At 49.6% G+C, this 22,247-nt stretch overlaps 2 long non-coding RNA genes across 3 annotated transcripts; both read left to right on the top strand.

Moving 5' to 3' along the window:
* Window positions 1–2,660: 2,660 nt before the first annotated feature.
* LOC123161821 (uncharacterized) lies at window positions 2,661–6,778 on the top strand. Of its 2 annotated transcripts, XR_006480902.1 has the most exons (5): window positions 2,661–2,877; window positions 2,976–3,043; window positions 3,251–3,357; window positions 4,117–4,237; window positions 4,812–6,778. It is a non-coding gene; the product is annotated as an uncharacterized lncRNA (long non-coding RNA). The 2 variants fall into 2 exon arrangements; XR_006480903.1 differs by lacking the exon at window positions 4,117–4,237.
* A 2,540-nt stretch (window positions 6,779–9,318) lies between these two features.
* On the top strand, window positions 9,319–10,280 carry LOC123160870 (uncharacterized). Its single transcript, XR_006480434.1, has 2 exons — window positions 9,319–9,824; window positions 9,922–10,280. It is a non-coding gene; the product is annotated as an uncharacterized lncRNA (long non-coding RNA).
* Window positions 10,281–22,247: the final 11,967 nt, after the last annotated feature.

The following is a 22,247-nucleotide window of genomic DNA, read 5'->3' as shown; positions in this document are numbered from 1 at the left end:
CCAGAGTTCCAGCTGTCGGCATTCTCCCTCTTCATGTAAACCTTATAAAATAAGAGAGAAAAAGAACAAGTATTGTGACATAATGTGTAATAACAGCCCATAATGCAATAAATATCAATATAAAAGCATGATGCAAAATGGACGTATCACACACTAAGTGTTCCTCCGGTATTCAGGAGTTGCAAATCTGATAGTCATAGGAACATGTATAAGTCATGAAGAAAGCAATATCAATAAACTAAACGATCATAGTGCTAAGCTAACGGATGGGTCTTGTCCATCACATCATTCTCTAATGATGTGATCCCGTTCATCAAATGACAACACATGTCTATGTCTAGGAAACTTAACCATCTTTGATCAACGAGCTAGTTAGTAGAGGCATACTAGGGACACTCTGTTTATCTATATATTCACGCATGTACTAGGTTTCCGGTTAATACAATTCTAGCATGAATAATAAATATTTATCATGATATAAGGAAATATAAATAACAACTTTATTATTGCCTCTAGGGCATATTTCCTTCAAAGGAACCGGCATGTCCGCGTACATGTAGCCGAAGAGAGAGGACGCGGCAAAAGGCATCGCAGTGGCGGCGGTGGCTGGGGGAGGAGGCACGGCAGTGGCCTGGGAGGAGCGGTAGCGGCGGCGCGGTGGGTATGGGCGGCGGCGGCCCGGTGCGACGGCGGCGGCTGCATGCAGCGGCGTCGGCCCGGTGCGGCGGCGACGGCGGCTGGAGGAGAAGGAGGTGGCGCGACTGCAGAAGGGAGTACAGCAGCAAGGGGGATGAGCGGCGGCGGCATTTACTAGCAGCAGCGGCTGGAGGAGAGGGAGGTGACGCGGGTGTAGGAGGGATTACAACGGTGAGGGGGATGAGTGGCGGCGGCGGCTAGAGTCGGCGGCGGCTGCTGGAGGAGAGGGAGGTGGCGCGGCTGCATGAGCGAGTACAACAGCGAGGGGGATGAGCGGCGATGGCGGCACGGACCAGCGGCGACGGCTGTGTGCGGCGGCGGCGGCTAATGCAGCGGAAGGCAGGGGATCGACTTGCTATCTGATACCATGTAAGTTAGGAAGAATGAGACTGGATGCATTGATAATTTCATTGATCGTGCACGGGGCACATATATAGATACAAGGGATGCACCTAATGTCTTGTCTCCCAAGCTATGTACAAGTTATAGAGGGGGAGAGAGACGTGACAGGTGCAAAATATACAACCCAGAACTATATACGTACACGCAGAGAATACATGTTCAACACCCATCACTGGTACTTTTGGCCCGGGACTAACCTGGGCTGAGAAAACAAGTGGTGGGCAGGTAGGGGCGCCCATCACTAGCAATTTAATTTCAGTTGCGAGCAGGCTTTTGTGCCCGCCACTGGTACCTGGCTAAAATAACAGTGGCGGGACCCCGCCTATAAGTAGTTTGCTAGTAGTGCTAGTGCATGCGATCCAGGAGCCGAGCTTACCTAGTAGTTTGCTAGTAGTGCTAGTGCATGCGATCCAGGAGCCGAGCTTACCTAGAAACCCTCTTGATTCTTCAAGTACCATGAGTCTTGTAGTGTGTACGACTTTTGGTTCTCCCAAGTATTCCATGTTATCACCTTGACCACTGCATTAGATAATCTGGCCATGGCTTTGAGGCACGCGCTTTTAAACATCGTGAGGTATAACTTGCAGTCATGCCATAGGCAAACATTCGCATAGCAGTCGTGCACTTCTGGTAACCAGAGAACCTAATATTTCCAACGACATCATAAGCCCTAACACCATAATAGATGTGTTTGGCAGAGCATGTTCTCAACTTCAAGGGATCAACAAACGGACATCGAGAATCACCTTCATCATCGTCATTTCATCATCATATTCTTTGTCACCCGGCGAAGACGAATTCATGAACTCGACTATGAAGTACTTGCCCGAATCTATCGTGTTTGCTACAAAGTAAACAATGAGAGTGTCAAAATTGGCTATGGCACTTGCCGAATGTGGTGTCCACCATGGACAACGTTCGCATGGACGGGGGGGGGGGGGGGGGGGTACCTCGGCGGCAGGCAAGTCCAGGGTGGAACAAAGATGTAGGCAAAACCGGACGGGCGCCTGGATGGAGCGACGGAGTTCCGACAGTGTGTGGATAAAAAGTACAAAAGGATGAATGGAGTGCGAAAAAGCAAAGGCTTAGAATGTGGTTTTTGAATAGGCCAAGGTGTCAAAGTCTTACGTGGCGGATATCCGGACTTCCACAAACCTCTACCAATTTGATGCCGATTTATGAGATTTTTGACACCGGACCTCTGCGGACATTTGTTTACGAGCCCCGATGGCTAACGAGACGGAGGAGGCGGATATCCCCGTTTTTACCTTGTTGACCCGCGGCTGCTTACTGCTGAGCTATCGCTATCGCATACAAAAATGGTAGAGCTACCGCATATCACATCGCTGGTGCTGCAACCAGTACTCCTAGTCTCCTAGCTAGTAGGAAAAGGACTTGTAACTGCTTGCAACACCCGCCTCTAGAACACGCGTCTCCGTTGGTGTTAATCATCGGCCGAGGGAAATGTGGCTCTATCATTGCGGTGATGGTGAGAGGAATTGCAACTAAAAAATAATGCCTCAGAACTCTACTGCCTATCACAGAGGGAAAATGACCCGTGGACTAGCTACTACCTCGGGTACTTGCTTCACAAGCTCTCGACGAAAAGGACGTGTAACTGCTTGCAAGACCCGGATCCCTCTATATAACACGGTGTAGTCCGTGGGTGTTACCGTGGCCACCCTAACAACAAGCGGAGCAGCGGGAAATGGGCACGCGGGTGCCTCGCTCCCCGCTTCCTCGTTTCAGGTGGCCGGCTTCCTCGTTTCAGCTGTGAAGGTAAAGAGCAGTATGATCCAGTGCTTGATGATTGATCCTTGACTACGTCGATCGAGTGGCTAGATTATTTATCCGGCACTCAATTTCTTGCTTTTCAGCTGCTCTCTGCTGGACCTCTTCAGCTCTTCTCTGCTGGACAAACCATCTGGTTTGATGACCCACTACGGTAAGTAACCGAAGAACTAGCTGCCAGATCTCTCTCTCTCTCTCTCTCTCTCTCTCTCTCTCTCTCTCTCTCTTCTCTCTTCTCTCTCTCTCTATCTCTCTCTCTCTCTCTCAAAATCTCAAAAGCATCTCATTCGTGACAGTTACCAAGCAAAATATTCTTGCATGCATTTAAGTGGCTAAGGTGCTAATCATTTCATTGCTGCAGGTTGCCATACAACATGGGATACTTCAAACTCAAAGTGCTGCTCCTCTTGATTCTTGCACCGATGATGGCATATTGCACCCAGTCCCACTGCCCCTCCTCCATGTACGGTATGTTGGTTTCTTTCCCTATATCATTCCCGTGCATATTATTTTCTGTTGGTTCCTTTTAGATCTAGGATTCCGTGCAATTGGCTCCTTATAGAGTAGATATTTTTTTGGAGTGAGGAAATTCTACATATACCACGTTGGAATACACCATAAGTGACTGCAATAGGCCACGGTTTTGGTTAGTATCTCTACTCGAGCAGTTGATGAATAGTCTGCGCGGTTTATTTTCGCTGGTTTTTTCGTCATCCTTCCACCTTCGGTTTTTTTGTCATCCTCCCACCTTCTTTAACTCGCAACCCACCCAAAAAAAAAACGTGCCAATAAAACCCTACGATCGATGCCTCCAACCCCCAACCTCCTCCCTGGCTCCTGGCGCCGCCCGCCCCCATCTCCTCCCCGATCCCGGCGCCGCCCGCCCCCATCTCCTCCCTCACTCCCGGTGCCGACCCCGCCCCCACCTTCTCCCTCACTCCATAGCCCGCGCCCGCGTTCTTCCTCCCCCATCTCGTCTCATCTCCGGTTGCTGCAGAGGAGCCCAGTTTCGCGCCGCCACCATGGTTGGCCTGCAGCGAGCAGCAGAGGACCTAGCCGCCGCGTCCGACCTCAACCGCCGCCCGAAACCCTAGCCCCTCCTTCCAACGGCAGGTCAAGCCAGCAGGATCCCCTCCAAGAACAGCATTTGATGTGTGAGTGCATCCCCTTCTCTTCTTCTTCTTCTTCTTCTCGATTTGATGTGTGCGTGCGTGCTGTTGTGTGCAGGCCCGACTCATCTCTGCTTGTGCACAACAAGGAAGGCCATGGAGACGCTGCTCCCTATGTTCAGCGCGTGGACGGACGATGCAGCGTTGGGGATGACTCATGGCTGCCTCCGTTTGTGCAGGTGACTCATGGCCACCCCCTCTCTCAACCCCCAGATCCGACTCCCTCCTCCACCCCCTCTCTCAACCTCCAGACTCATGGCTGCCTCTGTTTGTATTTTTATTTTTACTATGTCTCTGAAGTCTGAAGTCTGAAGTCTGAAGCCTCTCTGCATTGCACTTTGCAGGGGTAAGACTAGGTTCCTATAATCCCTCCCCAGACCCCACCTTGTGTGGGAGCTTCTATGCACTGGGTCTGTCCTTTTTTCTGAAGTCTGAGCCATCTGGATGATGAACTATGTACTGTAATTATCCATATGAAGGTCATCGGGCGTTTGGAAGAGAAGAGTGATGCATATATCATCTCAGTTCAGGTCGCTGGAGTTGTTTGGTTTTTCTTCTCATGTGGATGCTCCATACTGTAAACTACGCTCTGTACTTGGAGACAATCACTAAGGCCTTTTTTGTACAAACTAATCTAAGCTTTTTGTTCTTCTCAAGTAGCTATTTTATTTTGCTAATTCTGTGTATAGCTGCTATTAAACAGAAGTCCTTTGATGTCAGATGCAAAGTTGATGAAGTTTTTTTCTATGTCAGATGCTCTTGTTTAGTGGGACGCTATGCAGTTTTTTGGTGAATGGTGCCGCTGCTGCAGCTCATTGGTTCTAGCCCGACATTCAGCTCTGAATGGACGTGTGTCAGGGACAGGATGATCACCATCCAGGTTTTGACACGGTATTTTCTCTTTCTAATCTACTATAGAGATTATTAGCAGCCGCATGTGGAAAGGTTTGGCAATTCAAAGTACTTCAAGAAACTGTTATCATTGAAGCCTGCTTGGAAATTATATAGAAGTGTAATTTGTAGTGGAGTTATCAGTTCTCCGTTGATAAATGTACAATGTGAAGGCAAATAATCTTTTTGTATGTTTATGTTACATTACAGCTATCAAAACGCATGCAGATGTTGCATCTCTCTCTCTCTGTGTCTCTCTCTCTCTCTCTCTCACACACACACACACACGTGCGTGCGTGCGTGCGCGTGCACACACAAACACATACGCACGCGATCAGGCAATGGAGGGCCCTGGCTCCGATTGCAATATTTCATATTTGTTTTGCTTTTATAAGTGGTGGATGCATAGCCTAAATTAAGGGCCAACCTTTAGGCAGGAAAGTGGGACAATCTTCGGTAACATCACCACGCTTCTTATCATACCCACTCGCGGTGGAGCCGCCAGCCTGGCCGAGTCGCTGTTGATCAGCGCCAACTCCATGAGGGAAAAATATGGTACTGATTTCTTAGGTTGTTAGGTTCTGTGTTCTCCTAGGATTTAAGATGGTGAAGTTACTGTGACTGTAATCGAATATCCATTTCAATAAGAACTTCAGTGCTTGAGTTTTTCTGTTTCTTTGCTTGTTTCTATAAGAACTCCAGTGCTTGAGTTTGGACCTCATGTCCCCGTCAGATTTCATTTTGCTCGAATTATTCAATCAGAACTTGTGGTATTCTACATTTTATTGGATCTCAATCTTCCTTAAATGGCATCCGATTCTTCACAAGCTGATGAAATATTTCATTGGCCAATTTCTCAGATTAGGAATTGAGATAAACATCAATTTGGCTCAAGGTAATACACCCTACTTTGCATAATAAATCATATTTGGCTATTTTGAATGCAGCCGGGATGCTGAAAAGTTTGTTGAAGTTCTTCTAGCTTGCTCTCAAATATTAGCGGCCACGTGCGCGTGCTGATGTAGAACCATCAAATGTCTCACTTAGATATCTTCTGAAAGATCTTGTGTTGATAATCTTTGAGCAAAGAAGTGTGTAACTGCATCAAACTGCTATTTTGATGCAATACTATGTCTGATAATAGCTTATCTTCTAGCATTCCCTGTAAATTTTGTGCTGACCAATATTTTACTAAACTAATTTGTACAATTCAATACAGACTTGCTAAGGGTCCTCTAGCTTGGGGAGGCTAATATCCCATTTTGTCAAGATTGTTAGACTTCTTGTATTAAATTTTATGTTACTTTTGTACTGAGATTTCCAGCAAGTGCTAGCAGAAGCGTGGTTTTGCCACAGCCTGGGGATCCAAGGAGAAGGGCCATCCTATACTCCGCCTCGATGCGCAGGTTCTGCCATGGCACCTTCGTCGTCGACTGCTGCATGCTGAACCTGTCCATCCTGCAGTGCTGGTGTTGGAGCAGGCGGAGGTTGTCCTCGTGGTTGTCAACGATGAGGATGTGCACCAGCTCCCGTCGATCCGCGACCCACAGCCGACGCAGGTCAACTGGCTCCAGCGGACGAACGTCGTTGACATTCCCATTGGTATGCAGAGGGGAGCAAGATGCGGGGCCTGTCCACGGCAGCCGCTCGATGGCCGCACATCTAGCTCGTCACAGGGTGAGCTGTGACGGACGCGCAGGGTAGGCAAGCAATGGTGGCGAGCAGGTGAGACAAGCTCTGTCGGCGAGCAGGCGTGAGCCAGCTGGAAACAGTGAGCTTCAGTGGCACACGCAGGCGTTGCCGAAGATTCCGTACTCCTATAATCATGGTCATGGTCACACTCTTTTAACAACTGAAATTCACTGCCAATTGTTGGATTATCTGAGTCAAAACCCTGTTCAAGAATTCATCCGATTAACCAGTTAACTTGCCAATTAATCCCTACTCGTAGGGTCGCCAAGTAGCCTACAAACCGATAAATCGTCCGATTAATTGATTAAATGGCCGATTAACTTGCCGATTAGCCGATTAATCTCCTACTCACTAGCCAACCGAGCAACTACCAGTTAACGATTTCCTCAACAATGGTCAAAACTAGATTATGGAAACTGAAAGGTATTAAATATTTTGGATTGTGAATTCCATGGTACTACAAGTTCAAACAAGAAGTTCAAGTCCTAATATTTCTGTATCCTGTATTATTAACAAGTTAAAGTATGGATTCAGGTAATAGGTCCATCTCATACAGAAAGCTAGAAACTTTGTATTGGTATTGTAGTTTTCCCCGGCCGCCCCCGCGCGTTGCACGCCCCGGTCGCCGCACCCCGCTCGGCTTCGCCTCGCCTCGCTCCTCCGTGGCGTTGGCTCCGCCGCCATCCGCCCCGTCGCCGCTCCGGCCACACGCCTGCGCCGTCCCGCCTCCTCCCGAGCTTGCACCGTTGTCCCCAGCCGCCCTCGCGCGTTGCACGCCCCGATCGCCGCACCCCACTCGGCCTCGCCTCGCTCCTCCGTGGCGTTGGCTCCGCCGCCATATGCCCCGTCGCCGCTCCGGCCGCGCGCCTGCGCCGCCCTGCCGCCTTCCCGAGCTTGTGTCGCCGCCGCCGTTCGCGCCCCACTCCGCTCCTCACTGCTCTGCACTGGCCGCGCCCGCGTCACTGCGCCTGGCCTCCCCCGCTCGATGTGCTGTCTCCGCCTGCGCCGGCGCCAGCCCGACCACCTTCCGGCTCCGCGTGCACCAGCTGCCGCCGCTATGGCCGACTGCTACTGCAGTAGGGGCCGCCCCTTTTTTCTTCTATTTCTTTGATTTGTTTAAGAAAACTGACAAGTGGGACCCACCTGCATGTCAAATACCACCTTTGACCGTGTCCATGTCACCATCGGTCTGGGTAACCACTTAGGGTGTCTTTTTGTCCGGTATGAGATTGTTTAGGGGGTAAAGGAACCGAAAAATAGATCGGGGGTAATGTGAACCACCAACTTTGTTCAGGGTAGTAAAATGGACCTTTTTTTCTATTTCCATTGATAAAGGTCTATTGAACAAATACAATCTGGTTTTTAGTCGCACACTGTAGAACAATTGTTCTACGGTAATTTTCATTAATATAAACAGTATGTTACATTAGGCTAATAAAAAACCTAGAAGTGTAAAATAGGGACTAACCCTCCCCAGTTCTTGGAAAGATCGTCATCAAAGTGTTAAAAAACTTGTGTTATCCAATGCTAGAACTCTGTAGAGAACTTGCTCTTCGCCTTTATCTGAAGGAGTTGCAACTCTTTTTTAAAAGTGAATCTCCAATAATTTCTAGATAGATGGTTCTCTTTATCCTCGCTCCATATTTGATTTTTTTTCTCTGCCTCCAATTGACTCAAATTATAAGGGTGTTCCTCTTGCATGTATTCTCATACAATATAATGTCTTTTAGAAAATCGCTTTAAAATGGAATTTTGCCATCGTGGTCAGAGTCACTCTTTTTTTTAAACTTTAGTGGAATTTAACCGGGCCTGTTTATTTTGGCATTTGAGTTTTTCCTTGGTCGATAAAATCTTCCGGATGCGACGTTTAGCGGATTGGTGCACCTCAAAGGCGGCGAGGTTTGCTGGATCAGATGGATCGGGTGCGATGCACTGGGCATTAGCTCGGTCGCATTGGGAGGCCGTGCGAGGCACAACCTTCCTCTCCTCCTGATTTCAGTGAAATTGCCAAGGCGGCGCATCTGGTGGCGACGTCTACTAAGCGTGCTCGTGACATGAATGACAACCATCACGAGAAGCAGGACGACATTGATCGGAAGTGACGCGATAGTGTTCTAAGAAATGTAAATTTAGTATATGTATGTATTTTTTCCCGCAAAAAGGTGTGAAATATGCACTCCCTCCGTTCGGAAATATTTGTCCATTTTATATAGACGTACTTTAGTTCTAGATACATCTCTTTTTATCCATTTTGCTAAATACATCCCCTTTTATCCATTTTGATGACAAGTATTTTCGGACGGAGGGAGTAGTATTTAGCAGGAGTATGGTCTATGTCAACTAAAGAAGAAAGAAAAGAAGTGTACGACATGGCTGGTTGCTGCGGTAGGTACGCGTTGTACTGCAGCGATCCATCCAACAACAACAAGGTCAGGTGGGCGAGCTGCTGTGCTAAGTGCAGTACACATATATCTTGGATCATTGTACTACCACTACCACTGGTACGGAACAGGTCAGCGTTTGTGTACTCCAGTTGCACTGCGGCAGCTTCTTGTTCGTACTCCTGTACTTGTGTACTGCCTAGGGAGTGAAGAGGACAGTGAGGAGCAGCTCGCCTTCCTTTGCGTGTGTATATATGTAGATCTTCCTTGTGATGATGGTGGCACGGGCGTCGGCAGCATCAGGAGGTGAGGTGGTGAACGACCAAGTGTTAGAGAGAAAGAGAGTTGATTTTGTGAGTGGAGAGGGGAGAGGAGACAGGGATGGAGCAGAGCAAAGGATGGGGCAAGCAACAAACTTCACTTCCTTCCACTCATCACCTCCTGATTGTCAGAGGAGCAAGAGAGTTGTGAGAGACCAGCTGAGAGCTTCTGTTGCTGTTGTTGCTCCCTCCCTGCACTGCCTCTTCCCTGGCTCCCCTCCCAAATCTCTCCCTCCCCCTCTCTTGCCATTTTCTGCCCCTGTTATAGCTCCAGTTGTTCTGTTTGTTCTTCAGTTCTGCAGGCTCCTTTGTTTGTTCCTGCTTACGTTCTCATGCTGCCACTGTCATGGTCTAGATACATACATGCCCTTGGATATGTTCAGCTAGCTTCTTTTCACCTGCCGAATTCTTGTTTAATGCTTCTTTTACGTGCTCGGACGCCACTGCACTTGCATTGCTTCCACAACTCGTCAAAAAGTTTGGTGACTACTTGTGCCAATTTTCTTCCCTGTTTTTAGGTTGCTCATCCATCATTGTTTATAATCTTACACGCTTATTACTCTAATTTCGTTCAACCAGGTACTTCAATTCAAACCTGTTCTTGTGAGGTCCAGGGAGGAGGCAAACTTGTTCATCCATACATGTTTAAAATCTGTTTCATTTTCAAACAGATACTTCCACTGCGCTTCCATTCCAGGCTTCCAGCATCCTCTTCCTCCAACACGCTCGTTGACGCGTGGCTCTTTGGTTGCAACAATGAGCTACCATAAGGAGTGTTTGGAAGGAGTGGAATCGTCAGAGTTTTCCATCGGACCTCCCTCGACACTTGAAGATGTATAGCTTTTAAGAGTGCATAAGTCGGTGACTGCTAGCAGGACAAGCATCCATGCAGTGATTTTTCACTCGGTTTCTCTTGTACATAAACTCTGTTTTTGTCTTTTTTTTTGCACGGTAATACATGTCTCATTCATATCATAAAGAACAAAATACAAGTCACGTAAAGACCGACATGACAAAACTGAAAAGATAACAGAACATCTCTGAGCTTGACACCAACGCCCATCACCTGCCTCCGGCACCACCACAGCAGCCACCGAAGAAAAGAATGACGAATCACCTCCTGACCCGAGCTCGATGCGGCTCCATCGCTGATATGCAGCTTTACGGACCTTCAAGGTGGCTCACCAAAAGTGAAACCCTTACCGTTGAACGAATCAGACCGGGGCAACACCCCGGACACGCCATCGAACTCCAGATCTGGCAACCCACCACGACTAAAACGCCGAAGGAGGAAACCATATCTGCCATCCACCAACCACGAGCCCAGCACATGCTCCGTCTTCCAGATGTCGTCGATGCAGACCACAATCTGCATCCGCTCCTGGACTACCTCCCAAGCTCCGCGCCGGCGCTGGAGCAAACGCCGTCGCAACGGCGGAGCCCGAGGACACAGGTCCACCACGAGGATGCCGCCGCCGCCACGCCATCCTTGCTTGAACAGACTGGTTTCTAAATCCATCCCCAACCATAGGACCGATGGCCTCGCCAGGGAAGGATCCGAAGAATCTTTATTCAGCGTTGTCATTGTCGCCGCCGAAGCAAAGACGATGAACAACCTAAAAACCTAGACTACAAGAGAGTAAAAACGATCCACACGCGTGGATCCGGCGACCCCCCTCACCACCGACGACCAAGGTCGCCAGTGGAGGGGAGCCGCCGGAGAGCGGCGTTGGAAGATCGGCCTCCCCCTGGCGGCGGCTAGGGTTCCAGCCGCCAGGGACGAAAGGAAAACAGGTCCGTGCTTTTCTCTGTTTTTGTCTCTGCTGTTCAACATTCAGCAATGCGAAATGAACGGCTGTATTCAGACGTCCATTCTACATTGACATTCACATGGAGGGTGTTTCATATCATCACCAAAAAAATAAAAAAATTCATACCCATATCTGATATGATCTTGATGAATCACTGAAACAAGAGGAAACCCATGACACTGGCTGCTACCTTCAACAATCTTGACAGTAAAAGAAAAAATCCTTAACACAGTACAGAATATTAGGGATTTTTTTTCCCAGCACAGGTGATTAGTGGTAAAAACATGACAGGCAAACAGACAGAAAGTGGAAGTTCGATCCCTTTGCCATGAATGCGGAGGTATCATTCTGAAGATCGTTAATTGTAACCACTATTTCGTTCATAACTCGTTGAAATTGTATCATAACGGCTGTATTCTGAAGATCGTAAACATGTAATCGATGTCAGTGTGCGAGGCAGAATTCAGACGTGCATTCTGCCGTGACATTCATAATTCATACGGAGCATGTTTCATATCATTTCAGGAATACCAAAAATAAATAAAAAGATATTCATATCCATATCTGGCTTTAGATTGTTGATTGATGAAACACTGAGACAAGAGGAAACCAATGACACTGGCTCCTACCTTTATCAGTCTTGACAGTAAAAAAAGAAAAGAAATTCCTCCTATATATTGCTATAAAATCTGCAATATGATGGTTTCGAAGACGTGGATTTACGGCGCAGTCGGTCGTCAGAGCAGTGCTTCGTCGTCGTGTGCTGCCCCTGCCATCTTCGTGGTATACCAGCTGCTGATCATGCGCTGCAGCCACAGATGCAGTCAGTCAGGCACGGCCTGCTACATATACATAGCACAGCAGGTGGTAAAAACTAAAAAACCCTCAAAAAGGAAAGCAGGTAATAGAAAAGAATGCAGAGGAACAGAGGGCTATCTGGAACAAGTTCCATTGCATATAACTGGTTTCAGACCATCAACTGCCTTGTTAATTAGTGCATGCATATCACTGGTTTCAGATGATCCACAACATTCTTCAGGTAATTAAGCCCTCAACTCCCAGAAATATCACATCCATTAGACCATTACTAATCTATAAACTAAGCCAGCAAAATCGAGCTGACAACTGATACTCCACAGTTTCTTCACGTTAGTAGAGAGAAACACGACATTCATTCTTCAGTTACCTCTGATCATCTACAACATTCCTCGGGCCTCTAAACATTGCTGAATCAGCTTAATTAGTACACTGACCTCTCGAGTCGACCGTGAAAATCACCACGTCCAGCGGCTCCCGGCTGCGAGGCAGGTTGATGAGCAGAGGGCCGGCGCGCAGAGAGTGGAGCTGAAGGCGGACGCCGGAGGGGCCAGCAGGCTCACCACCTACCCCTTGAGGAGGATCGTGTGCCTCCCGGTGTACCGTAGCGACGGAGAACAAGTTTCCGTGGCGCGCGCGCAACGGATGGAGCGCGTTTGCCGCTGTTCAATCGCATTCCGGCCGACTCGGCTGGAGCGAAACGCGCTTCCGAATTCGACCGGGAGTGGCGCTCATGCTCTGCTCGCGTCCGACTGGAGCACGGCCACCGCCTCGCCGGGAGATATAAGGGCTCGTGGCAGGCGATCGCCTTCTTCCTTGCCCCCCAATTTCCCCATCAAATCCTTTCTCCCCACTTCTCCATCCACTCCAAAACCGATCACAGGAGCTCGCGGCCGCCACCCATGGCCGGGCAGATGCTCCGCCGGTGGAACAGCTTCTACGGCGCCTTCGACCCAGTGGACGCCGCCATCGAGGCCGCCGACCCGGACCAATTCTCACGCCACGTGTTCCGGCGCGCGAGGGGAGACCTGGTGGGACGGCTCTGCAGCGCCGCCGACGATGCCCAGGCGGAGCGTATCTGCGGGATTCTCGACGACATGATGGCGGAGTCTCTCGAGACGCTGAGGCTGGTCCCATCAACGCCGGGGGTGCCCATCTCCACGGAGCTCGCCGACTCCGTGCGCGCGCTGCGAGAGCACGACTCGGAGCGCGTCCGCCTCCTCGCGCGCGGCATCGTGATCGGGTGGGAGGCCTCCGTCCAGGACGACGGCGACGGCGCCAAGGTCATCACAGGAGCCATGGCGCCGATGAAGAAGCTGCCGCAGCCCAAGGCGAGCGTCGGCCAGGCCGACCCTGACGCGAAGACGAAACGACCTCCCAAGATCGTCGGCGAGCCCTTGTCCAAGAAGACGGCTGAAATCATCAAAAAGGCGTCCGATCCTGCCGCCTGCTTCGTCGACGGTGACCGTGCCGGGTTCTGCTCGGAGGACAAGATGGAAGCCGCGAAGCGCAAGCTCCGCCAAGGTTACCAGGAGGCAGAGGACGCCAAACGGCGGCGCAGGACGCAGTTGGTGCAGGCGGCGCCCGAGATGATGCAGCCAATCAGGAGGTGCAGCAGCTCCATGGTGAAGAAAACCTTGTCGATCAGGACGCAGCTTCACATGGCTTAATTAGGTCTCTAGTCAAGAAAATCCATAACTACTATCTTGATCACATATTATATGTAATCCTTCTTCTCGAATCTCGAACATGCCATACTGCAGTTGTAACTAGAACTACTGCAATGAATGCAGTTGCTTGTAGCTCGTATGCATGTTTGTTATGTATGTGATCGAAAGAAGTTGATGAATTGAAAGCAAGATTTACTGTTACATATCTGCAAAGGATTTGGAAAGAAATTGCTCATCATGTTGGGGAAGATGCATGTGTTTGTGGCGATTTACTGTATAATTCTGCACGCAACTGAGCAATCAACAAAGACCTCCTTTTAAAATTTCGAGTTATCGTGTCGTGCCCATGTTCAGACTTGCAGTCCAAGTTGCAACATGAATTCAATCAAATTTGAGAAAATTCACCTCTTGCTGTTTCTTGGTATAAAACTACAACATATGTACGACAAACCATGATACGCATCCATAAAAGGATAAATCTTTTCAGAGGTTTGCAAGTTGGATTGTACTCGACACAGATTGCATACAACGCGGCAGCAACTAGAATCTGGACTGGTGTATTCCTAGTTTAATCCGAGTGTCAAATCACAAGAATGCTTTCTTCGGTTTACACCGAGGTATTTCAAAGGAGAAAAAGGCTACGTTACAAAGAACAAAATGCGAGCTCGTGGTGTCTTTCATCTAGAAAGTACTATTTATAGGTGTGCATGATTCCCGTTTCCTTCAAAACCCTGATTCGGTTCATATCCTCGGACAAGGAGAGCCGATCATCACACTCCGTTGCCACCATTGATAAACAAGGGCAGAAATCCTAACAATGTCATCCACGACCAAATTGATGATAACTGAACATGTAAATTTTACCTGCAGTAAAGGAAGAATGCTATTGTGCAATTCCAGAAAAAACTCAAATGCTGACGAGAACCTACAGTGGGAAAGTTCAGTGATTAATAATAAGAATTTGGTTTCATGAATAACCTTCCTAGACTAACTACAACATTTATACCAATTCATGTTCACTAAGTATGCACATCTTGGTTTGCAACAATTACCCAACAAATTCATATTTAATAACGGTTAAATGGCTGTATGATTTACATTTTTTTTATCGAACAGTACGCTTTACCTTTTCAAAAGAAGGAAACATTTGTACAGCTCTTCAATAATAGAATCAACTTTTAGGTGTATATACTCTGTAAGAAGAACAGAGAGTCGGGAGAGTGTGTCGTTCCATTCTTCGCTACCTGAGGTAGGAGTAGGACACAGAGGGAGGAAGGAAGCAACATGCTCTAAAATTGAAGATAAAGGTTGACTGAAGACAGAATTTGCGTGTTGCTCTGCAATGGCATTCAATTGTAGGGAACTGCTAATTCTGAACTGTTTGGCCCATTTCTGAGAACTTCCTGGCAGAACACAAATCACTGGATTTTTTGGATCATCAGTTCCTCCATTCTTCAGAGATTTATTTTCAGTAACATTTGAAGTGCGGCATGTAGGATCTATCGGCCTATGTAATGGAAGTACATTGAACAAATCAGCCTTGACATCCTCGGGTAATTCCTGCAAAACTGTGAAGTCTGCCTGGCTTAGAGAATTAGGGATGAAATCTAGCCGTGTGACACTCTCTATATCAATCAATTCATTGGCTCTTGAGCACGAAGCATGGACAGTTGGAACTTCCTAGTCTTATGCCCCCTATGGGAGTAATGACAAGAATTAGGATACTTGAGGAATGGTTCAAAATAGGAATGACAAAGTAGCAGATTTGATAGTGCTTCCACTCTGTTTCCAATTTTAAGTTTGTTGATCATCTCACCTTAATATTATTTCGTTGTTCCAATTTGTCGGAAATATGTCCTAGAGGAATAAAGTATTGTTTTATTCTGCATTCATGATTAATCTTTATATTTATTCATCTGTTTAATGAAAGGGTCGCAAAAAAACAAATTAGACATCTGTTTAACCACCACTGCTGCAATTGAAACCCCCTTGTGTTGAGTGCGGTCGTTTTACGGCGGTGTGACTATAAAAGCAACTCCAACGGACCGACCCAAACGGACGGCGATTTCGTCCGCTTTTTATCCGTTTGGGTCGGCCAGGCGGACACGGACGTCCGCTTCCGCGTTTGGGTCGGCGTATTCGCCCAACGCGCGCCCGACCCATTTTGACGGCGCCGACAAAAAAAATTGTGCATGCATATTTTAATTGAAAATAACTTAATTAAACATTAAAGCCGGCCAGGAAGGCTGGCGAGAGCCCACGCGTCCACATTAGCATTAAAAAGAAATTAAAAACAACCTAACTATGAGGCGGCGCGCTGCGCGACGCACCCTAGGCGTCGTCGTCATCGTCGTGCTCGGGGTCGGTGAGGTCGATGAGCGTCGGCGGAGGGCCAGCCCAGGGGAACGCCGTGGTCTATGCGGCGGCAATGTAGTCCAGGGCAGTTGTTCCAGCGGGGCCAGTGCCGGCGCGGGGTGCTGTTCTGGCGCAGGGGGCTGTGCCGCCGCCTGTGCAGCCGCGGCCTGGCGCGCCTCCTCCTCAGCCTCGCGCGCCTCCTTCTCGAGGTCGTGCTCGAGCATCTCCTCGTACTCGCCGCGACGCCGCTCCTCGGCCAGCCGTCGCTGGCACCAGTGCTCGGGGTACACCGCCTCCTGCGCCGGGTCCACCCCCATCCAAACCGGTGGCGCGGACACCCACTCGCGCACCACTCCCGTCCAGGAGAAGCTCGCGATGGAGCCCGGCTGCGGCTGCGCCTCCGGGTCGGCCTTGACGAGGCGTTGGGGAGGGGACAGCGGGGCCACCAGCGGCACCACGCAGTCGCCGGCCGCGGAGAGGGCCATGGCCGCCTCGTACCGAGCTTCTTCTTCTTCTGCCACCTCCGCCCTGCACCGCTCGTCCTCCTCGCTCTCCCGGTAGACGGTCGCAAGGGCCGCCTGGTAGGCGTCCTCTGCCGCCTGGTCTTCCTCCATGACGATGAGTTGCGGCGGCGGCACGCTGCGGTCGACCTCCCGCACGCCTCGCCGCCTCGCCTCCTCGTGCTCGAATGCGAACCAGCGCGCCCAGTTGGGCGAGTGAAGGCGTACGCCTCATCGCGGCGCTGCTCCGGCGTTAGGAGCGCCCGCCAGCGATGCACCTCCTCCGCATGCGCCCTAGCCGACCGCGGCGCCGCCGGCACTGGGATCCTTTCCGGATCCAGATGCCAGTCGTGCGGCAGCGTCACGTCGGGGTACGACAGCGGCACGCGGTGGCGCCAGTGCCACTTTGCCTGGTGAGCGGGCACGTTCACCCGCTGCCTCTGTCGGCGAGCCGGCGTAGGCGGAGGCGGGATGAACTCCGCGGGAAAGGGGACGACGAGGGCCTGTCCCTTCGACTTGCTGCAGCTGCCGGAGAAGAGCGCCATTTGGGCGGCTCGGGTGGCTGGGGTGGCTAGGGTTTTCTTGCTGGCGACGGGGGAGCGAGCGTGGCCTAGATGGGGACAGGAAGTGGGTGAGGACGGCCCCGCCACACGGTCGGCTTAAAAAAGAATGACCGCCGTCGCTGACTTGTCGGTCCGAGGTCATAAATTAAGCTGACCGACGAGGGGGCAGGAAGTTGGGTGACCGCCAGGTGGGACCGCGGCGGACGTCGAGAAGGCGCGCGTGCCATCCGTTTCGCGTCCGCGCCGACGCATTTGAGACACAAATGCGTCGGCACGGACGCGAAGCAAACGCGTTTTTGGTTTGAATGGGCGCGTTAGACCTCTACTTTTGTCCGCACCGATGCAAACGGACGGCGGCGGACCAAATGGGTCGTCCCATTGAAGTTGCTCTAAGTGGGCACCGGGACATGTCACCGCATCGTCGACGCCGTTGGATCTTGCAAGTAGCGGTGATGGCAGGACGGGACCGGTACATGTCACCGCAACACCGAGAGCCAACTAGGCAACGCGCGGCAACAGCAGCTCCCATGTCCGCCGCGGCGGCGCACTCGCACTCGCACTCGCCATCGCCATGGCCGCCGCCGCCACCTCCGCCGGCGCCGGCTGGACCCGACTCCCTCACCTCCCTTCTGGGCTCCCTCTCCACCCCCTCCGCCGCCCGCCTCCTCCCCTGCCCCGTCGTCGCCTTCTCCCAGCTCCGCAGCCTCCTGCCCGCCCCCCACCTCCTCCTCCGCCCCATCATCTCCATCCTCCACCTCCACGGCTCCAGCCCCCGGCTGGGCCTCCAGCTGCACGCGCTGTCCCTCTCCCTCGGCCTGTCCCGGGACCCGCTCCTCCTCCGCCGCCTCGTCTCCCTCTACTGCTCCCACCCCTCCCTGCTGCCGGACGCCGCCTCCCTCGCCGCCGGCTCCGCCTGCCCCGTCCCCTACAACATCCTCATGTCCTCATGCCTCGGCCACGGCCTCCCGCGCCAGGCCCTCGCCGCCTACCAGCAAATGCTCAGCAGCGCCGCGGTCACTCCGGACGCCTTCACCTACCCTTCCGTCCTCCGCGCCTGCGCCGAGGCCCGGGACCTCGCGATGGGCCGGGCGGTGCACACGCACGCCGCGGCCGCCGGGATGGACGGCCACTTGTTCTTCCAGAACGCGCTGGTGTCCATGTACGCCTAGTGCGGGGACCTGGTTGCTGCACGCAGGGTGTTCGACGGAATGGGGCACAAGGATGTCGTGTCATGGAACTCGATGATCTCAGCGTATGCCACGGCTGGGCAATGGGAAGGGGCGGTGGAGCTGTTTCAGAAGATGCGAGCCGAGGAGGCAGAGGTGAACTCGGTCACGTGGAACACGATCGCTGGGGTGTACGTCAAGATACGCGACCATAAGGCAGCGGTTGGGCTGATCCGGGAGATGGTAAGGGGTGGAGCAGAGGTGGATTTCGTGACAGTGGTGATTGGGCTGAACGCGTGCTCGCGGGTTGGCTGGCTGAGGCTCGGGAAGGAGATCCATGGTTTGGCAGTACGCATGTGCTGTCACGGGGAACAGAGTGTAAGCAATGCGTTGATCACCATGTATGCCAGGTGCAAAGATATGGATTGCGCTCACAGGCTGTTTACAATGCTGGGGTGCCCTGGTGTGGTGACATGGAATACGATGATAGCTAGTTTTGCATTGTCAGATGGGGCAGAGGAGGCTTCCAGATTTCTTCGTGAAATGGTGTGACAGCCTAATTATGTCACTGTTGTCACCTACCTTGCCCTCTGCGCCCGTGTTGCAAATCTGCAACATGGACGGGAGCTTCACACCCACATTGTTAAGCATGGGTTTAAAGGTTATCGATTGCTGTGGAACTCTCTTATTGACATGTACTCCAAGTCAGGCAGGCTCTCTGTAGCGCAAAATGTCTTTGATACCATGGAGGACCATGATATGATATCCTACACTTCAATGATAGCAGGATACGGGATGCAAGGGAAAGGATCAGTTGCGCTACGGCTTTTCGACCAGATGATTGATAGTGGGATCCAGCCAGACAACATTATCATGGTCACTGTCCTCTCTGCTTGCAGCCACTCTGGACTTGTGACTCAAGGAGAAGAGTTTTTTGACAAGATGACCAGTTCATATGGTCTAAAGCCCCAGACAGAGCATTATACTTGCATGGTTGATCTATATGCGCGTGCTGGCCTATTAGAAAAGGCAGAATGGATGCTCAATCAGAGCTCTTTCATTCCAACACCCGCGATGTGGGCAGCATTAGTCAGGGCTTGTCATGACAGGGGTAACATAATAATTGGTGAAAGGGCAGCAAGGAAACTCTTGGATATGAGGACAGAGAATGCTGGGCACTATGTTCTAATTGCCAACATGTATGCAGCTGCAGGTTGTTGGGATGAGCTAGCAGTAGTGAGGAAGCTGATGCGAGACTTAGGTGTCACGAAAGCACCTGGGTTGGCATGGGCTGATCTCGGTAATGGGTTTACCCCTTTTTTGGTTGGAGACAGGTCAAACCCTCTAGCACCAGAGATCTATGAAGTTTTGGATGAACTGTCGGAGCAAATGAAGAATATAAATAGCTGCAGTGATCTAGAAATGGTAGAGGGATTCGTAGAGTAAACCAGGCAATGAAGCGTCCTGATTTTTCTTGTAAAATGGAGTTCACTAATTAACTTTGTAATGATATTTCACAGTGAAGCATGGAGGTTATAACATAAAGAAACATGGAAGCAACAGATATATTTATCGATAATCTTCTTGAGAAAGGTACTCCTCAATGTTTGCTGAACAAGACACGTTTATAACTGACCCATCTCCGCGTCTGCCTTTACGGAGCAGTGTGACTCACCTGAGTGCTACTTCCTCTTGACAAGTGCTGCTTGTTAGGTAATGTTCTTTCAGCACTAAAGATTTTCCATCCATGGCCTCATTATCACAGTGAATACTTTCAGGCAAGTCTGGCTGCTCCAGGCTTCTGTTCCCAAAAAAGAAGAGGCTTTCCAAAGATGGTACTAATGAATTTCAGCTTGAAACCTGTGCCTTTGTAGGTCATATTGATGTGACTTGGCTAAATTCTTGTCTGCTGGAAGGGAAATTTAAGCTAGTAATTGGGGAAGACACAAATTAGCTGGTGCTTTAGCAAGAGCGGCTCCTCTTACAGCATGTTTTAACATTTGCTGGTCCAAAAGGCTAGCTGTTGTGCCTACTGAAATCTGTACTGGCGTCAGGGCAACATTAGCATGTATGACATGCGTCCTACCCTGTTAGTCATAAAAATCTCTCTCTCCCTCTCTCGCTCCCTCTCTCTCCCGCTTCCGCTCCCTCTCTCTCTCAAGCAAGATCAAGATCCTGGGAGCCCAAATATAATTTGATTTGGGCAAAGTAACTAGGCAGGTGGAAGTATTTCTCTAAACGGAAATGGGTCACGTACGATGAAAGCTTGTCCAATTTGGTACCATAATAGTGCAATCCACCGTGAACCCACCTTGAGCCAGCGTTAATCAACGGTAGCCATACTACTTCGTACAGAAATCGTAAATATTCTATCGTACGTGAAGCAGTGCTCTTCTCTAAATCAGAGTGCTTTCGCAAAACCCTGGGCTCAGTTGCACGCCTCTTGACTACTTTTGGAGAATTCTCCTATTTCCAACCAACATCTTTGAGGCGTTAATACCAGTATATATGTGTGTGTGTTTTCTTATTGTGATTTCAAGGTTTATTCTACCCATGCATTTGTTCTAGTCTACCTCGTGGTAGGCAAACACACTGAATGGAAAACAGAAAACTCATAAGGTCACTTTGGTTGGAGACTCACTAGTCACATGGGTAGAAGGATGCATGGATACGTCCTTAGATACTCTGATTAACATTAGTTCGCTGGACATGTGAGAAAATGATTTTAAAAACCTTGTACTACTTTAAACAAACTACAATACTATAAATATTAGAAGCAAGAACTAGCACAAGATAAGTCAACTACTCCCTCCGTCCCATAATATAAGAGCGTTTTTTACACTTTACACTAGTGTAAAAAACGCTCTTATATTATGGGACAGAGGGAGTAGAAGAGAAGAGACATCGATCCTAGCACAATGAAACTAAACTCATGTCTCATGTAGATTGGATGTAGAGTTTCACGCCGATGAAATACATGCATGGATTGTTCTAACAACATAACCTATAGATAGGGCCAGTGGTGGGCCGTGGCACGTGTCGACATATCATAGGCGCCTATCTGACCCACTGACGAGCTGACACGTGTTTCGTCCGGCCAATAAGAATTTTACACGTGGAAATTTCCCATTGGTCGGGGCTGTTAACGGGTTATCGGATCCAAAACCCGACCCGATAGCTTAACGGCATTCCGTTACGGTGGATGCCACGTGTCGGTCACCCTTGATGAAAGCACTTCTGTGACGCGCGATTTATCGTCATGAAAGTGGACACTTTCGTGATGATAATTTTGGTAATGTCATGGAACAGTTCTACGACAGCACATGTATGACCATCTTGATTCTGTCATAAAATCGTCATGGATGTACATGCATGAAAAAAAAACGCGACCTACTGTGACAAACATGTATCATCACGGAAGTGTATTTTTTTTGTAGTGAAACTATGTTCTCAGTCATCGAACAACTGCAATTCATCTTATTTTCAGGAAGGGTCTATCTAAGAGCTTTGATTTAGCAAATCCCACATACTCAACTATCATATAGTATTCCATGATTGCTACCACTCAAAGCATATTTTTAGAACAAATAGCATCCATCGAAGAAAGATAGGGGCTTAATGTTTCGCCTCCCAGCTTGTTTATCATATATATAATTGTCAACAATAATAATTCATGATCAAATATATTTGAATGGCCATATATGCTTAGATCTTTCCCCATCACATGATGCTTGCCAACTAAAAAGTAGGTTGGAATGAGAAGGAATACTACTGACTCTTGCATAAAAGTAAAAGATAGGCCCTTCGCTGAGGGAAGCAAGGATTTACAGAGGTGCCAGAGCTCGAAGTTTTAAAACGGAGATGAAAATAATTTTGAGAGGTATGCTTTCATTGTCAACATAACGACCAAGAGTTCCCAATATCTTCCATACTAGATACATTATAGGCGGTTCCCAAACAGAAAGGTAAAGATTTTACTCCCCCTCCCCCAACAATCATACTCCACGGCTTGTCCGAAACAACG

Source organism: Triticum aestivum, chromosome 7B, assembly GCF_018294505.1.
Source record: "Triticum aestivum cultivar Chinese Spring chromosome 7B, IWGSC CS RefSeq v2.1, whole genome shotgun sequence".
Classification (NCBI taxonomy): Eukaryota; Viridiplantae; Streptophyta; class Magnoliopsida; order Poales; family Poaceae; genus Triticum; species Triticum aestivum.
This window is presented reverse-complemented; position numbering and strand designations above follow the sequence as displayed.